The sequence below is a fragment of the Triturus cristatus genome, chromosome 7 (assembly GCF_964204655.1).
Source record: "Triturus cristatus chromosome 7, aTriCri1.1, whole genome shotgun sequence".
NCBI lineage: Eukaryota > Metazoa > Chordata > Amphibia > Caudata > Salamandridae > Triturus > Triturus cristatus.
In genome coordinates, this window is record NC_140590.1 from 1,518,467,602 (window position 1) to 1,518,488,817 (window position 21,216).

Sequence of the window (21,216 nt, forward strand, 5' to 3'; positions counted from 1 at the left end):
CGGCAAAATACGCGCACGGTGTGCGCATCCTAACGCGTTGGGTGCACGGTTTCTCACGCGTTGGGTGCGCGGATCCACGGCAATGTTTTTTGAAAAAAGACAAGAAATCATTGGTTGTACGACTACTTTCTACACTGAAAGGTAGGGTGTATATTTCTGTTTTTTTAAAGGTATGATTCTTATTGGTTAACAAAAACAGACTGTAAGGAACAATATATATGATAAGCTGATATGTTGAAAAGTCAAGCACACTTCCTGTCTTGTTTAGTAATATTGTGTGCTGAACTTGTGACCTGTGAGCTCAGTGCAGTGTTCCATGACCTGTTTCTATGGTAACAGGCAGAAGGCAGATTGGGGGAAGGGTTGAAATGTATTTCAGTTGGAAAGGGTTGAAATATTTAACCAATAGAAATGTGTGTTTGCTTTTGAGTTTGTGTGAAGGTTTGTGATTTGATGTTCACATGTATATGTGTGGAAAATGAAAGGGAAACTTTTCCATTCTTTGTTTTTGCTGAGAGGTGAACAGTGCAGAGATTCTGTAAAAGAAAATATGGTGAGTGATTGATATACTTCTTAATCTACAAAAGAACTTTAAAGATGAGTTATTTAATTGTGAGGGGATGTATGTAGACTATTTTGATTTTAATCAGACTAATGTACTTCTCCTGCTAAAGTGGAGGGAGTACTTTTTTTCTCTACAATGTGTGTGCATGTAGAAACCATTCTGTGATAAGCATTTGTGTTTTTCATGTGTTTGTAGACCGATAACTGTGCTGTTTTTATATTTTGGTAGGATTAGAAACCAGTCATTGAATTTGTGAAATGAGTTATGTTATGTTTCTATACTAAAATGTAGTACTACTTCTAGATGAAGAAATGTGTTTTGGTATAGTGCAAGGGATAGTGTTGTTTGTCTAGAATCACACTGCGAGTCTTTGTGCATTTGGGAACCACTGTGAGAGAAGTGTTTGGTAAAATTGTGTATTTGCTGAAAGATAACTGTTTTAAAACCGGTCATGTTATCAAGTTTTAGTAGCATTAGAAGCCAGTCTTTGCTTATGCTTTGATTAAATGAGTCAGGCTTTGACACAAAAGTGCAGTCCTGAAATATGAAGATTGTGTGCAGTTCCCTTACCACTTCCACAGTAGTGAATGAGTTTTGGTAATCTTCTAGGGATAGTGTTGTTTGTCTAGAATCACACTGCGAGTCTGTGTGCATTTGGGAACCACTGTGAGAGAAGTGTTTGGTAAAATTGTGTATTTGCTGAAAGATAACTGTTTTAAAACCGGTCATGTTGTGAAGTTTTAGTAGCATTAGAATCCAGTCTTTGCTTATGCGTTGATTAAATGAGTCATGCTTTGACACTGATGTGCTGTACTTAAATATGTAGATTGTGTGCAGTACCATTAACTCTTCCAGACTAGTGAATGAGTTTTGGTAAACTCCTAGGATAGTGTTGCTTGTCTAAAATCACACTGTGAGTCTGTGTGCATTTGGGTAAAGATTGTGAGAGAAGCATTTGGTAACATCGTGTATTTGCTGACAGATAACTGTTTTAAAACCTGTCATGTTGTCAAGTTTTAGTAGCATTAGAAGCTAGTCATTGCTTATGCGTTGATTAAATGAGTCAGGCATTGACACTAAAGTGCAGTCGTGAAATATGTAGATTGTGTGCAGTTCCCTTACCACTTCCACTGTAGTGAATGAGTTTTGGTAATCTGCTAGGGATAGTGTTGTTTGTCTGCTAGGGATAGTGTTGTTTGTCTAGAATCACACTGAGTCTGTGTGCATTTGGGAACCACTGTGAGAGAAGCATTTGGTAACATTGTGTATTTGCTGACAGATAACTGTTTTAACCTGTCATGTTGTCAAGTTATAGTAGCATTAGAAGCTAGTCTTTGCTTATGCATTGATAAAATGAGTCAGGGTTTGACACTAAGGTGCAGTACCATGTACTATTCTGTTCACTGTGGCAGAACTGAAAATGTAAAAGTTTTACCTAAGCACTGTTGTAGAAAATAGGCCTCAGCTAGGCCTACCAGTGCAAGGGGTTCGTCCTTCTCTGCACAAAGTCCTCAGACTATTAGAAAGAAGTTGGCACAGAAACTGAAATAGAAAATACATAGTTTATTAAACCTCAGGAGGTGGAACCACATTCACCCAGCACCCTGTGGTGCTGAATGAAGGTAGCACCCAGAGTAGAAGAACCATGGGTCTTTTATACCCACACAGGGGCTCAGGAAAAGGACGATGCAAGCATACATGAGAAGAGTTACATACATAGATGGTCATACAGAAATGCACCGTAAATAGTATAGGAGGAGCTAGCAGTTGCTGACTCAGGTAGAAACAACCTGATAGTTACAGACTAAAAACAGATGCATGGACAGTTAGATATTCCTGCGCATGTGCAGGGTAGCAGAGTCTAAGTATAGCCAGTCCTTTAAACAGAGCACAAGGGAAGACAAAATGGCTGCCAGAAATACAAAATGGATTCCACAAAATGTACAGGATAGCCTGTAAATACCAGATGGATTCTGCTAACGCTAATTTAATCGCAGCCAATTTACGACACTGTCCTAGAAGTAGTCTGATTATTTAGTCCATTTCTAAGTACCAAATAGATTGCTTCAAATGTCTATGCAGTATGCATGTAGTGTTCTAACATACTATACACTTGTCTTTTACACCTTCAATTCCCTAGTCAGTATCCATTAGGGGTGGGCGGAATTTGCGGAAGCCACTTTCGCAAATTATCGCGAAAATGTTAAAAATCTCCGCAAACAAGCGGAAATATCGCGAAGATGCGGAAGTTTTTTTCCCGCCTGTTCGCGATATTTTCTGCATGGTTGCGGGTCGCTAACTTACCCCTGCGGTTGCTCGCGGGCGCGGCCATCTTGTTTTCAGTTGTCTCGCGGTGCATGATCGCGAGAAGAAAGACGTGATCGCGCGACGCATGACGTCACTGCGGACGCGAACTGTCACGAGACAGCGCAAATGGCTAAAACAATACAACATCTCATGGAGAACGCGACCGGATCGGGAAAACTTGTCGGCGAACGCGGGGATTCAGGTAAGGCGATCGCGCGAGAATGTATTATTTTACAGCACGAGCAAGAACCAAATTATCGCAAAGCTGCGGAATGCGGAAATGTTGACATTTCCGCGCTCTCCGCGGAAATGCCAAATTATCGCAAATTCCGCGAACGGAACGGAAATTTTGCCCAGGCCTAGTATCCATACACTTCCAGGAAACATCCTGTCACTTCCTTTGCAGTCCTCTAGAGACCCATTCAACAGCATGTACTAATCCATTCACTGTGCCAAAACCTTAACGCTTATAAATTCACCAAGACACTCTCTTTCCAGTACTCTAATCATTCAGTCACTGCCTAAGTATTCATGCACTGAGCCAGGTCTTAGCACATGGACTTCTTCAAACCCCTATCCACTATGCATGCAGTTCTCTAACCACCTACACACTTGTCTTTCACACCTTCAATTCCCCAGTCAGTATCCGTTCACTTCCAGCAAACACCCTGTCACTGCCGTTGCACTCCTCTAGTGACCCATTCAGCATCATGTACTACTAATCCATTCACTGCGCCAAACCCTAATAAATTCACCCAGGCACTCTCCTTGCAGTACTCTAATCATTCAGTCAGTACCCAAGTACTCATCCAGTGACCCAGGCCTTAGTATATGGACTGCTTCAAACCCTTATCCACTATGCATGCAGTCCTCTAACCACGTACACAATTGTGTTTCACACCTTCAATTCCCTAGTCAGTATCCGCTCACTTCCAGGAAACATCCTGTCACTTCCTTTGCAGTCCTCTAGTGACCCATTCAGCACCATGTACTAATCCATTCACTGTGCTAAAACCCAAACACTTATAAATTCACCAAGATACTATCTTTGCAGTACGCTAATCATTCAGCCAGTGCCTAAGTATTCATACACTGAGCCAGGCCTTAGCACATGGACTGCTTCAAACCCCTATGCACAATGCATGCAGTCTTCTAACCACCTAGACACTTGTCTTTCACATTTTCAATTTCCTAGTCAGTATCCATACAGTCCAGCACTTGTCACTGCCTTTGCAATCCTCTAGTGACCCATTCAGTACCAAGTACTAATACATTCCCTGTGCGAAAAGCCTAGCACTTATAAATTCACCTAGGCACTCACCTTGCTGTACTCTAATCATTCAGTCAGTACCCAAGTAGTCATGCAGTGAGCCAGGCCTCAGCACATGGACTGCTTTAAATGCCTATGCAGTATGGATGCAGTCCTCTAATCACCTGCACAGTTGTGTTTCACACCTTCTATTCCCTAGTTTTTATTCATACTCTTGTAACAAACACCCTGTCACTCACCCAGTGTGTCTCCTTATAGTACTGTAATCATTTAGTCAGTTAGCATTGAGTCTTTTAGTGAGGTAGGCTTTAGGGCATGAACTGCTTCAAAGTAGTATGCACTATGCATGTAGTGTTTTAACGATCGTCACACTTGTGGTTCAGGGCTATAGTTTCTTAGTCAGTTTTTATATAAAATGTGTTTGCACAGTAATGGAATAGTATAAATTTGAAAGTTATTAATATACATTTATTTGTGATTCTTTTTTACAGATACAGAAAAGAAGTGTTTTCTCATCTGTTTGCACTCTTCTCGTGCAAGATTGTTTGGATGAAGGGTCCTTAGCTGTTTCATCATACTTGCTGTGCCGCACGAGTATTTTTTGTTAGGATCCCCTTGTAACAGAACTCTTTGGCAAATCTTGCGAGTGACGAAGGTGGCATTGGTCTTTGTTTTCCCCTTGGAAAAAGTAAAAAATTTCCTCACCACTGAAGAAAAACATTGTGGGCCTTCTGCAAAAAATTTTCCTCAGATTCGGTAAATATTTTAAAGCGGCAACATTTACAGTTTTTGTAAGTTAAACTTATAAAATTGTGTTAGCTGTATGCATTTTACATATCTGTGATTTGTTTCTTGTGGTATTTTGTTGAGAATACCATGTTGTTTTTTTTTTAACAATCTTTCTGATTTTCCACGTCTGTCGTCGACATCCATGGTCCCCACAGGAGTGTTCCGCCTTGTTGTTTTGTATTATTGTTGTTACATTTTGTTTATTAGTTTATTGTTCATATATATGTCAATAAAAAAATAAAGTTCATAAATAGTTTATCGTTTATATATTTATTATTATAAAAAATAAAGTTTGAATTTTTTTTTTATGTTTTTGGTTGTTCTCTTAACTGCTGTGTGACTCTTTCTTGTTCTTATTACTGTTATTTGATGGAGTCCACCATGGTGTTAAATTTTGAGGCACTTATCGCTGGAATACTGGTGATATCTGCAGTTTGCACCAACTTCTGAATAGTGTGTTAGATTTATCTCAACTTTACTTCCGTTAAAGTGCTGATAATGAAATGGAGAGTAGCCATTCCCGTGCAAAAAGACATGAGGTGCATCTTTCCGATTTATTCTAAATACTAAAATCCTGTATTGAATTGCACTGAGGTATTGGCTGCACTTACAGTGTACACACAAAATCTATTAAGAAATCTCATTGTATTTATATTGATTGGGAATAGTGCGTCAGATGCTGGATCTTGACGAGATACACTGCTCAGTTCGTATATTGTTCTGCACACGAAAAAAATACCATCACAACTTTCACACCAATTGCAATGCGAAACAAATTCCGGCGATAAGACACGTTAGCACCAGGGATTTTACACCTGCTTTCTGCTGGTGTTAAGCAGGACAACTACCTGCACCATGAAAGATGAACACAGCCAAGAGCCACACCAGAACACCCACAGGTGCCATAGAGTCAATGAGCATGATACAGGGATACCCATGAGGGCCAGAAGACTCATCTCAACAACTCCAGGTCCGCCAATGCCCCCCAAACCCACATCTTAGTAAGTGTGTCCCTGTGGTCATTATCTTAGCATGATAGGCACGAGCCCTGCAACATCACAGTGTGCTGTCACCTCAGCGTTGGCAGTGAGCCTGCATGTGTAGCTACATATGCATCCTCCTGCATGCACAACTGGCGTGTGCTGGTCTGGGGTTTACAGGTCAGTGCAGGGGTGTGCCTATCCGGCAAGCGGAACGGGGTGTCTCGGACATGTCCGTGTACAGGAAGTGCGGTAAGTGTGTCTCTGTGTTCTGGTGTGGCCTGCTACAAGAGCGGCAGCAGTCGATGTTGTAAAGTGGCATGCACCACCTCCAAACGGCACTGTGATGTTGTAGTTGGAATGTAGGAGGACATGCGCAAATAGGCATTACAATGGTGTGCCGTACGAGTGCACGAGATACAACAGCGCACCGTACAAAAGTGTGGGGGCTCGTGGGAGGGAGGAGCAGCCGTTTGGCAACATAACATACAGTGAACTCGACCATGTGCCACATGCTGGGCATCTCATCCATGATGACAATAGTCGCAGACATCCCACAACACCATCGACTGGCCTTTGTACACATCCTGTATGAATGCAGCGTGGTTTTCACTCCTATGCTCATTCAGTGGTTTGATGTTGGCGGGTTGTGTGACTTGTGCTCCTTGTTGGTGTGTTTCATTTTGGCCATTGTTAGTCTATATGTGTGTTGTACTTAATTGTGCATGTGTGTCATTCTGCCCATCCCCCCCTCCCCCACTCCCTGCTTCTTCCTCTTCCTAGTTTTGTTGTGTCTATAATTTTGTTGCTGCACACATAAATACATCTAAAGAATAAATTAGAATAGTTCCTTGATTCTTTTAGGTTTCAAAACTTCTCTATTGGTTTCTATTTAATTTTCCATATGAACTGTTTTTTTAATATTGAACAACACATAGAAGTCAGAAGTGCAACGTATTCTATCAACACACTTTCTAGAACATTCTACAACACGTGCAGGTTAAAAGTTCATCAATTTTTTAAAACTTAACGAAAAAATTTTGTAACAATTTCTTGAACATTTAACGACACGTGCAGGTTAAAAGTTCATGATTGTTTTAAGTTCGAACAGTGCCTTCCAAATGCAAGTAGCAGGTGTGGTTGAGCTGAGCAAATTTTATCCTATGATATGTACTCCACGTTGAAACTGCTTTTTCTTAACCAATCACAAAGATGCTTTTCCACAAAACTAATGTGCACCCTACTTTTAAAAAATAATGCTTTTCATGATATCTTTGGAGATAAGTTATAAATAGGAATTGGCATTTAAAAAATCTTTGAAATTCACTGAAAAAACCATAGGTTTCATGCACGTTATAGTTAGGAATTGGCATTTAAAAAACCTTTGAAATTCATTGAAAAAACAATAGGTTTCAGGCATGTTATAGTTAGGAATTAGCATTTAAAAAACCTTAGAAATTCACTGAAAAAACCATAGGTTTCAGGGGCGTTATAGTTAGCTGGACATTTCCCTCGTACAAAAACCCTAGAAATTCCCCTGTTATAGTTAGTTCAGCTAACCATAACTCGCGCCCCCGCAATGCACTGCTGATGACGTCACATATTACATCACTCATGACATGGTCAGTGATCACTGATGACATCACTGATGACATCATCCATGTGATAAATTAGTACATCTTCTCACACCCTAATATAACCTTTGATACACCGACTCAAAATTTCAAAAGGCCATTTTGACAACCATAGATGCTCCAATACCAATAACTACACACCCATTCAATGACGTTTAGATCTACATACATGTCCACTCACTCACCTGTACAGTCACTCATACTTAGTCACTTTGTGCATTTATATACCTATATAGACACTCGCACACCGCCAATCATCCATTGAGGTACTGACACATCTATTCAGTCATGCAAATATTAATCACAGTCCAATTTACTCACCTATACAGTTAAACACACTCAAGTTCACTTACTCATAAAAATACTAACAAATTCTGTGTCTTCCTGCAGAAAAATAAACAGCACATGACACAGATATCATTGCACAATGGCGCATACAGCCACTCCCAAAATCACACACTCTCACATATAGATAGTTATATACTCTTACACACATATACACTGCGTTTCACATATGTAGTTACTGACACATGTACAACTGAGATATACATTCAATCACTAACACACCCATATGTACACTCACCCAACCATACAGTCCATCACAGATGCACTCTTAAAACCATGCACCCACTGAATCACCCACTCACACATCTAGTCAGTCACACACACCCTACCCACACAAACACTCAGGCACCCATACAGACACTCAGACAACCAATTAATAACCCATATAGACACTCATATAGCTATTCACTAAACCATGCAGCCACTTATACACCAACACACAGACACATACAGACATTCACACAATTTAGTCACCAGTCTGCAGTAAGATACATTTAATGACTCACTTATAAAGTCAGTTACGCACCTAGAAAATCATCCATTCACACACTTGTACACCCACTTATTTTTCAACAGGCCTTTCCCTATATATATTAAACATAATAAAACTGTTCAGAAACACATACTCAATGGATGATGTCATCAGTGATGTCACTGACCAGGTCATGAGTGATGTAATATGTGACGTCATCAGCAGTGCATTGCGGGGGCGTGAGTTGTAGTTAGCTGAACTAACTATAACAGGCGAATTTCTAGTGTTTTGTACGAGGGAAATGTCCAGCTAACTAAAAGGCCCCTGAAAGCTATGGTTTTTTCAGTGAATTTCTAAGGTTTTTTAAATGCTAATTCCTAACTATAACGTGCCTGAAACCTATGGTTTTTTCAGTGAAGATGTGTATATATATACATATAAACATATATAGAATCTGCATATCTATATAAATACAAATATAAATGCACGCATACATATACATATACATATATGTATGTTATGTACATAAAAGTTTGAAAAACACTAATAAAAGCAAAGCTAAAAAGTCACCTAATTACTAACAGAATTGCTTTAACTTAAACGAGGGCGAGGCCTATTGCATTTTCAATGCTTGTTTACTTTGGTTCCATCAAGAAGGCATTCAGATGTGTCACAAATTTGCCATAAATTCTGAATGTTAGCACTCTAGTTGCTTATTAGATCACTGTAGTAAAGTTACTGCTCACCAGGGACGTCTGCTGCTGGTATTGAAAGTGCATGTTTCAGTCTGCATGTCAGAATTGTTTATTGAAAAAGAAGAGGATTTGAGAAGTCACGCAAAATGTGCCCTAATTTTTCTTTTTTCAGCACTAATCATGATTTCTATGGCAAAATGAACCCCCTCATTGTGTTCCTTTTAAATTAAACTACTCACTCTATACTATTCACTCGAAACTACTCCCTACTACTCACTCTCGACTACTCACTCTCTACTACTCACTCTTTACTACTCACTCTCTACTACTCTCTACTCCTCTCTACCACTCGCTCTCTACTACTCTCTCTCTTCTACTCTACTACTCTCTCTCTTCTACTATCTCTCTACTTCTCCCTCTCTACTACTCACTCTACTACTCTCTACTGCTCACTCTCTACTACTCTCTCTACTATTCACTCTCTACTATTCACTCTCTACTACTCACTCTACTACTTGCTCTCAACTACTATCTACTACTCACTCTCTACTACTCTCTCTTCTACTCACTCTACTACTCTCTACTACTCTTGCTACTACTCACTCTACTACTCTCTACTACTTACTCTACTACTCTACCACTCACTCTCTACTACTCTACTACTCACTCTCTGCTACTCTCTACTACTCTCTCCACTACTCACTCTCTACTACTCACTCTACTACTCTCTACTACTCTCTACTACTCACTACTACTCACTCTCTACTACTCCCTCTCTACTACTCTCTACTACTCACTCTCTACTACTCCCTACTACTCACTCTACTACTCACTCTACTACTCACTCTCTACTACTGGCTACTACTCACTCTCTACTACTCCACTACTCTCTACTATTCACTCTCTACTACTCCACTACTCTACTACTCACTATCTACAACTCACTCTCTACTACTCTATTACTCCCTACTACTCTCTCTACTACTCACTCTACTACTCTCTACTACTCACTCTCTAATAATCACTCTCTACTAATCACTCTCTACTACTCTACTACTCCCTACTACTCTCTCTACTACTCACTACTACTCACTCTCTACTACTCACTCTCCACTGCTCTCTACTACTCACTCTCTACTACTCTCTAGTACTGTTGGAGCCTGCCTCGTGGCGTGGTCCTGTTCCCCCTCGCTCAGCTGCACTAGGTCCCATGCACCTCGGGGCTCCTCCATCTTGGATTACACGTCACTCCACGTGACCACCTCCGTGACCCTGCTCTACCCGGCCTCGGTCCCAGCGAGGCCCGACATCGAGGCGCCCACCCCTGGCCCGGGGGATACCACGTGAGCCCTTTCCACTCCCGGCGGAGGGCAGTATCGATGGGACCCCCAACCGTCCTCCCACACCTAGGTGCGACCGCCCCACAGCTCTCTGGGGCTGGCGCCTCTCCCGCTACCCGGCCTCTCCGCCCTCCTGGGCGCAAGGGTCCGGACATCAAAGGGCTCACGACCTATATCTGGGGCGACCCAACAACAAGATGACAGTTGTATCCTGGAGTCAAGAGCCCTGCTGATCGGATCGCGGCTGACCCTACGGAGAAAGACTCTTCCTGAAACTACCTGCTGAGCCCTGCTGACGATGTCGCGGCTCCATCGTGCTTACAAGACCTTCACGAACCTTTGGGGCCCCGCTGACGCCGTCGCGGCCCGACCTTGTTGCAACAGACCATCAGAGCCCAGCTGACCTCGTCGCCCTCGACCGAAGCGGAACTACCACCCGAGCCCTGCTGACGCCGTCGCGGCTCTCCCCGTCCGAGCCGCTCTGAGACAGCATCCAAGGTCTGGCGCAGAGCCCTCCCGTACCTGGTGGGTACTAAGACTGTCCCTCTACCCTATTCCCTCCAAGACATTGAGACTCTTACGGGATCCCTCGATCCCACTGTACATATTGAACGTGCTCCTTTGTTTATATAAAAGAACCAAGATAAGCAACTGGTACAGAGTCCTGTGTGGTGGTGTTACTGAGCCTAGTAAGATTATAGGAGAAGGACCTCTCCTAGGAGGCTTCTCAGCGGCGCTCTGCTATAACTTGGCGGTAGGAAGGCGCCGGAGTAGTCCCTCCGACTCCCCGGTGGTCCTCCCTCCAACAAGTACTCACTACTATTCTCTCTACTGCTCACTCTACTACTCACTCTCTACTACTCACTCTCTACTACTCACTCTGCACTACTCTCTACTACTCACCCTCTACAACTCACCCTCTACAACTCACTCTCTACAACTCACTCTCTACAACTCACGCTCTACTACTCACTCTCCTACTCAATCTCTACTACTCTCTACCTCTCTCTACTACTCTCTACCACTCAATCTCTACTACTCTCACTCTACTACTCTCACTCTACTACTCTCACTCTACTACTCTCTCTCTGCCTCTCTCTCTCTACTACTCACTCTACTACTCACTCTACTACTCTCTACCTCTTACTCTCTACCACCCTCTCTCTACTACTTGCTCTCTACTACTCGCTCTCTACTACTCGCTCTCTACTACTCGCTCTCTACTACTCGCTCTCTACTACTCACTCTCTACTGCTCACTCTCTACTACCCACTCTCCACTACCCACTCTCCACTACCCACGCTCTACTACTCGCTCCTAACTATTCTCTACTACTCACTCTCTACTACTCCCTACTACTCACTCTACTACTCACTACTACTCCACTACACTTTACTACTCACTCTCTACTACTCACGCTCTACTACTCCCTACTACTCTCTCTACTAGACACTCTACTACTCACTCTCTACTACTCTCTACTACTCACTCTCTGCTACTTACTCTCTACTACTTGGTACTACTCACTCTACTACTCACTCTCTACTATCCACTCTGTACTAATCTCTACTACTCACTCTCTACTACTCACTCTCTACTACTCACTCTCTACTACTACTCTCTACTACTCACTCTACTATTTCTCTCTGCAACTCTCTACTACTCACTGTTGGAAGGCGGACCCCGGGGAGTCGGCGAGATCACTCAGGGGGCCCCCACACTGTACGAAGTAGCCGAGCGCTGCAGAGAAGCCTCCTGGGAGATCCTTCTCCTATTATGTACTAGCACAGTAACACCACCACACCGGACTCAAGGAGGTTGTCTCAAGATGAGCACTTTAAAAGGTTACGGGTTCAATATTACACAGAAAGGGGATCGAGGGATCCGCAAAAGTCTCAGTGTCTCTTTCAGGAGGGAAGGGGTAGCGGGACAGTCTTAGGAGCTTGGTACGAGGGTATCTGGGGCCCAGTTCTTATCCTCAAGCTGGAGGACCTCCGGGTCTCGGAGGGGTCGAGCCGCGACGGCGTCAGCAGGGCTCTGGCGGTCAGTTCGTGGAGAGCCGCGACCAGGTCAGCGGGACTCTCAAGATGGTTTCTGTTCAGCTCGAGCCGCGACGTCGTCAACAGGGCTCCGAGGGAGGTTTCAGCGAGGTTGGGCCGCGACAGCATCAGCAGGGCCCCGATGTTCCGGGGGGGCTTCGAGGTTTCAGCAAGAAGGAGCCGCGACGCAGTCTGCAGGGCTCGTGGTGGTTTCAAGCAAGAGTTCTTCTCCGTAGGGTCAGCCGCGATTCAATCAGCAGGGCTCTCGACTCCGGGATACAACTGCCGCTCTGTGGCGGGGTCGCCCCAGATATAGGTCTGAAGCCCTTTGATGTCCGGACCCTTGCGCTCGGGGGGGCGGAGAGGCCGGGTTGAGAGCGGTCAGACGCCCAGCAGGAGAGGCGCCCGGCCCAGGAGAGATGGAGGCCGATCGCACCTCGGTGTGTGGGGACGGTTGGGGGTCCCATCGATACCGCCCTCCGCCAGGGCGATGAGGTGTTCACGTGCCACCTCCTGGCCAGTTCTTGGTGCCTCAATGTCTGGGCCTTGCTGGGGCCGAGGCCGGGTTGAGCGGAGTCATGAGGACTGGTGTGCAGGGTCACGTGGCAGGTGACAAAATGGCGGAGCCCCGAGGCGTAGGTGACCTCGTGCGGCCCGAACGGGTAGCTCGTGGAGGCTAGGGCGGGGAACGGGCCCAATCCCCGGGAGGTCAGGACCACGCCACGAGGCCGGGTCCAACACTCACTCTCTACAACTCTCTACTAATCACTCTTTACTACTCTCTACTGATCACTCTACTGCTCACTCTCTACTACTCACTCTGCACTACTCTCTACTACTCACCCTCTACAACTCACCCTCTACAACTCACCCTCTACAACTCACCCTCTACAACTCACTCTCTACAACTCACTCTCTACAACTCACTCTCTACAACTCACTCTCTACAACTCACTCTCTACAACTCACTCTCTACAACTCACTCTCTACTACTCACGCTCTACTACTCACTCTCCTACTCAATCTCTACTACTCTCTACCTCTCTCTACTACTCTCTACTACTCTCTACCACTCACTCTCTACTACTTTCACTCTACTACTCTCACTCTACTACTCTCACTCTACTACTCTCACTCTGCTACTCTCTCTCTCTACTACTCACTCTACTACTCTCTACCTCTTACTCTCTACCACCCTCTCTCTACTACTCTCTCTACGATCTCTCTACGTCTCCCTCTCTACTACTCTCTCTACTACTCTCTACTGCTCACTCTCTACTACTCTCTCTACTATTCACTCTCTACTACTTGCTCTCAACTACTCTCTACTACTCACTCTACAACTCCCTCTCTACTAGTCTACTACTCTCTACTACACTCTCGTCTACTCACTCTCTACGACTCACTCTACTACTCTCTACTACTCTTGCTACTACTCACTCTCTACTACTTACTCTACTACTCTACCACTCACTCTCTACTACTCTACTACTCACTCTCTGCTACTCTCTACTACTCTCTCCACTACTCACTCTCTACTACTCACTCTACTCACTCTCTACTACTCACTCTCTACTACTCACTCTCTACTTCTCCCTCTCTACTGCTCCCTCTCTACTACTACTCTACTACTCACTCTCTGCTACTCACTCTCTGCTACTCACTCTCTACTACTACTCTCTACTACTACTCTCTACTACTCACTCTACTACTCACTCTCTACTACTTACTCTCTACTACTCCCTACTACTCACTCTACTACTCACTCTCTACTACTGTCTACTACTCACTCTCTACTACTCCACTACTCTCTACTATTCACTCTACTACTCCACTACTCTCTACTACTCACTCTCTACTACTCACTCTCTACTACTCACTCTGCACTACTCTCTACTACTCACTCTGCACTACTCTCTACTACTCACCCTCTATATCTCACTCTCTACGACTCACTCTCTACGACTCCCTCTCCTACTCAATCTCTACTACACTCCTCTCTCTACTACTCTCTACCACTCACTCTCTACTACTCACTCTACTACTCTCACTCTACTACTTTCACTCTACTACTCTCTCTCTACTACTCTCTCTCTACTACGCACTCTCCTACTCTCTACCTCTTACTCTCTACCCCCCTCTCTCTACTACTCTCTACTACTCACTCTCTACTACTCGCTCTCTACTACTCGCTCTCTACTACTCGCTCTCTACTGCTCTCTACTACTCTCTCTACTACTCTCTCTACTACTCACTCTCTACTACTCGCTCTCTACTGCTCTCTACTACTCACTCTACAACTCCCTCTCTACTAGTCTACTACTCTCTACTACACTCTCGTCTACTCACTCTCTACGACTCACTCTACTACTCTTTACTACTCTTGCTACTACTCACTCTCTACTACTCTCTACTACTTACTCTACTACTCTACCACTCACTCTCTACTACTCTACTACTCACTCTCTGCTACTCTCTACTACTCTCTCCACTACTCACCCTCTACTACTCACTCTACTACTCACTCTACTACTCTCTACTACTCACTCTCTACTACTCACTCTCTACTACTCACTCTCTACTACTCACTCTCTACTTCTCCCTCTCTACTTCTCCCTCTCTACTGCTCCCTCTCTGCTACTCACTCTCTGCTACTCACTCTCTGCTACTCACTCTCTACTACTACTCTCTACTACTACTACTCTCTACTACTACTCTCTACTACTACTCTCTACTACTACTCTCTACTACTACTCTCTACTACTACTCTCTACTACTACTCTCTACTACTCACTCCACTACTCACTCTCTACTACTTACTCTCTACTACTCCCTACTACTCACTCTACTACTCACTCTCTACTACTGTCTACTACTCACTCTCTACTACTCCACTTATCTCTACTATTCACTCTCTACTACTCCACTACTCTCTACTACTCACTATCTACTATTCACTCTCTACTACTCTACTACTCTCTACTACTCACTCTCTACTACTTACTCTCTACTACTCCCTACTACTCACTCTACTACTCACTCTCTACTACTGTCTACTACTCACTCTCTACTACTCCACTACTCTCTACTATTCACTCTCTACTACTCCACTACTCTCTACTACTCACTATCTACTACTCACTCTCTACTACTCTACTACTCACTCTCTGCTACTCTCTACTACTCTCTCCACTACTCACTCTCTACTACTCACTCTACTACTCTCTACTACTCACTCTCTACTACTCACTCTCTACTTCTCCCTCTCTACTGCTCCCTCTCTACTACTACTCTACTACTCACTCTCTGCTACTCACTCTCTACTACTACTCTCTACTACTACTACTACTCTCTACTACTACTCTCTACTACTACTCTCTACTACTACTCTCTACTACTCACTCTACTACTCACTCTCTACTACTTACTCTCTACTACTCCCTACTACTCACTCTACTACTCGCTCTCTACTACTCGCACTCTACTACTCGCTCTCTACTACGCTCTCTACTACTCTCTCTACTACTCACTCTACTACTCTCTACTACTCACTCTCTACTACTCACTCTCTACTTCTCCCTCTCTACTGCTCCCTCTCTACTACTACTCTACTACTCACTCTCTGCTACTCACTCTCTACTACTACTCTCTACTACTACTACTCTCTACTACTACTCTCTACTACTACTCTCTACTACTACTCTCTACTACTCACTCTACTACTCACTCTCTACTACTTACTCTCTACTACTCCCTACTACTCACTCTACTACTCACTCTCTACTACTTACTCTCTACTACTCCCTACTACTCACTCTACTACTCGCTCTCTACTACTCGCACTCTACTACTCGCTCTCTACTACGCTCTCTACTACTCTCTCTACTACTCTCTCTACTACTCTCTCTACTACTCACTCTCTACTACTCGCTCTCTACTGCTCTCTACTACTCACTCTACAACTCCCTCTCTACTAGTCTACTACTCTCTACTACACTCTCGTCTACTCACTCTCTACGACTCACTCTACTACTCTTTACTACTCTTGCTACTACTCACTCTCTACTACTCTCTACTACTTACTCTACTACTCTACCACTCACACTCTACTACTCACTCTCTGCTACTCTCTACTACTCTCTCCACTACTCACTCTCTACTACTCACTCTACTACTCTCTACTACTCACTCTCTACTACTCACTCTCTACTACTCACTCTCTACTTCTCCCTCTCTACTGCTCCCTCTCTACTACTACTCTACTACTCACTCTCTGCTACTCACTCTCTACTACTACTCTCTACTACTACTACTCTCTACTACTACTCTCTACTACTAATCTCTACTACTACTCTCTACTACTCACTCTACTACTCACTCTCTACTACTTACTCTCTACTACTCCCTACTACTCACTCTACTACTCACTCTCTACTACTGTCTACTACTCACTCTCTACTACTCCACTACTCTCTACTATTCACGCTCTACTACTCCACTACTCTCTACTACTCACTATCTACTATTCACTCTCTACTACTCTACTACTCTCTACTACTCACTCTCTACTACTTACTCTCTACTACTCCCTACTACTCACTCTACTACTCACTCTCTACTACTGTCTACTACTCACTCTCTACTACTCCACTACTCTCTACTATTCACTCTCTACTACTCCACTACTCTCTACTACTCACTATCTACTACTCACTCTCTACTACTCTCTACTACTTACTCTACTACTCTACCACTCACTCTCTACTACTCTACTACTCACTCTCTGCTACTCTCTACTACTCACTCTCTACTACTCACTCTACTACTCACTCTACTACTCTCTACTACTCACTCTCTACTACTCACTCTCTACTACTCACTCTCTACTACTCACTCTCTACTTCTCCCTCTCTACTGCTCCCTCTCTACTACTACTCTACTACTCACTCTCTGCTACTCACTCTCTACTACTACTCTCTACTACTACTACTCTCTACTACTACTCTCTACTACTACTCTCTACTACTACTCTCTACTACTACTCTCTACTACTCACTCTACTACTCACTCTCTACTACTTACTCTCTACTACTCCCTACTACTCACTCTACTACTCACTCTCTACTACTGTCTACTACTCACTCTCTACTACTCCACTACTCTCTACTATTCACTCTCTACTACTCCACTACTCTCTACTACTCACTATCTACTATTCACTCTCTACTACTCTACTACTCTCTACTACTCACTCTCTACTACTTACTCTCTACTACTCCCTACTACTCACTCTACTACTCACTCTCTACTACTGTCTACTACTCACTCTCTACTACTCCACTACTCTCTACTATTCACTCTCTACTACTCCACTACTCTCTACTACTCACTATCTACTACTCACTCTCTACTACTCTACTACTGTCTACTACTCACTCTCTACTACTCACTCTCTACTACTCACTCTCTACTACTCACTCTCTACTACTCACTCTCTACTACTCACTCTCTACTACTCACTCTCTACTACTCACTCTCTACTACTCACTCTGCAATACTCTCTACTACTCACTCTGCACTACTCTCTACTACTCACCCTCTATATCTCACTCTCTACAACTCACTCTCTACGACTCCCTCTCCTACTCAATCTCTACTACACTCCTCTCTCTACTACTCTACCACTCACTCTCTACTACTCACTATCTACTACTCACTCTCTACTACTCTACTACTCTCTACTACTCTCACTCTACTACGCTCACTCTACTACTCTCTCTCTACTACTCTCTCTCTACTACGCACTCTCTACTACTCACTCTCTACTACTCACTCTCTACTACTCACTCTCTACTACTCACTCTCTACTACTCACTCTCTACTACTCGCTCTCTACTACTCGCTCTCTACTACTCGCTCTCTACTACTCTCTCTACTACCCACTCTCTACTATTCACTCTCCACTACCCACTCTCTACTACTCGCTCCAAACTATTCTCTACTACTCACTCTACTTCTCTCTCTGCTACTCACTCTCTACTACTCACTCTCTACTACTCTCTACTACTCACTGTCTACTACACACTCTACTATTTGCTCTCTACTACTCGCTCTCCACTACTCTCTACTACTCACTCTCTACTATTCTCTACAACTCTCTACTACTCACTCTCTACTACTCTTTCTACTACTCTCTCTACTACTCACTCTACTACTCCACACTACTCACTCTCTACTAATCACTCTCTACTACTCCACTACTCTCTACTATTCACTCTCTACTACTCCACTACTCTCTACTACTCACTACTGCTCACTCTCTACTACTCTACTACTCCCTACTACTCTCTCTACTACTCTCTCTACTACTCACTCTCCACTACTCCTCACTCTCTACTAATCACTCTCTACTACTCTACAACTCCCTACTACTCTCTACTACTCCCTCTCAACTACTCACTCTACTACTCTCTACTACTCACTCTCTATTACTCGTTCTCTACTGCTCTCTACTGCTCACTCTCCACTACTCACTCTCCACTACTCACTCTCCACTACTCACTCTCCACTACTCACTCTCTACTACTCGCTCTCAACTACTCTCTACTACTCACTCTCCACTACTCACTCTCTACTACTCTACTACACCCTACTACTCTCTACTCCTCTCTCTACTACTCACTACTCCTTACTCTACTACTCTCTACCACTCACTCTCTACTACTCCACTGTTGGAGCCAGCCTCGTGGCGTGGTCCTGTTCCCCCTCGCTAAGCCGCACGAGGTCCCATGCACCGCGGGGCTCCTCCATTTTGGATTATACGTCACTCCACGTGACCACCTACGTGACCCCGCTCCACCCGGCCTCGGTCCCAGCGAGGCCCGACATCGAGGCGCCAACCCCTGGCCCGGGGGATACCACGTGAACCCTTCCCACTCCCGGTGGGCGGCAGTATCGATGGGACCCCCAACTGTCCTTCCACACCTAGGTGTGATCGCCCCACAGCTCTCTGGGGCCTGGCGCCTCTCCTGCTGGGCATCTGGCCGCTCCCTACCCGGCCTCTCCGCCCCCCCGGGCGCAAGGGTCCGGACATCAAAGGGCTCCAGTCCTATATCTGGGGCGACCCGGCAACAAGACAACAGTTGTATCCCGGAGTCGAGAGCCCTGCTGATCGGATCGCGGCTGACCCTACGGAGAAAGACTCATTCTGAAACTACCCCCTGAGCCCTGCTGACGACGTCGCGGCTCCACCGTGCTTAAAGACCTTCACGAACCTTTGGGGCCCTGCTGACGCCGTCGCGGCCCGACCTTGTTGAACTTGCCATCAGAGCCCAGCTGACCTCGTCACGGCCCGACCCAAGCGGAACTACCACCCGAGACCTGCAGACGCCGTCACGGCTCTCCACGTCCGAGCTACTTTGAGGCCAGTACGCAAGGTCTGGCGCAGCGCCTCCCCGTACCTGGCTGGTACTGAGACTGACCCGCTACCCTATCCCTCTAAAGACATTGAGACTCTTTTTGGATCACTCGATCCCACTGTAAATTTTGAATGTGCTACCTTTGATAAAGAACCAAGATAAGCAACTGATACAGAGTCCTGTGTGGTGGTGTTACTGGGCCTAGAACGATCTCAGGAGAAGGACCTCTCCTCGGAGGCTTCTCAGCGGCGCTCGGCTATAACTTTGCGGAAGGAAGGTGGCCGGAGCAGTCCCCCCGACTCCCCGGTGGTCCTCCCTCCAACATCCACTACTCATTCTCTACTACTCACCCTACTACTCTCTACTACTCACTCTCTACTACTCTCTCTCTACTACTCTCTCTCTACTACTCTCTCTCTGGTACTCTCTCTACTACGCACTCTCTACTACTCTCTACTACTCACTCTCTACTACTCTCTACCTACTACTCTCTACTAATCACTCTGCTACTCACTCTCTACTACACGCTCTCTACTACTTGCTCTCTACTAAACTCTACTACACACTCTCTACTACTCCCTACTACTCACTCTGTACTACTCACTCACTACTACTCCACTATACTCAACTACTCACTCTCTACTACTCACTCTACTACTCTACTAATCCCTACTACTCTCTCTACTAGACACTCTACTACTCACTCTCTATTGCTCTCTACTACTCACTCTCTGCTACTCACTCTCTACTACTCGCTACTACTCGCTACTACTCACTCTCTACTCACTCTCTACTACTCTCTATACTACTCTCTATACTACTCACTCTACTACTCACACTGTACTACTCTCTACTACTCACTCTCTACTACTCTCTCTCTACTACTCTCTACTACTCACTCTACTACTCTCTCTGCTATTCTCTACTACTCACTCTCTACTAACTCTACTACTCTCTACTACTCCCTCTTAACTACTCACTACTACTCACTCTCTACTACTCTCTACTACCCAATCTCTACTACTCTCTAATACACACTCTACTACGCACTCACTACTACTCACTCTCTACTACTCACTCTCTACTACTCTCTCTAGTACTCTACTACTCACTCTCTACTGCTCACTCTCTACTACTCTCGACTACTCACTCTACTACTCACTCTACTACTCTCTACTACTTGTTCTCTACTACTCCCTACTACTCAATCTACTACTCACTACTACTCCACTACACTCTACTACTCACTCTCTACTACTCACTCTCTACTACTCTCTACTGCTCTCTACTACTCACTCTCTGCTACTTACTCTCTACTACTCGGTACTACTCACTCTCCACTCTTCTCTCTACTACTCTCTC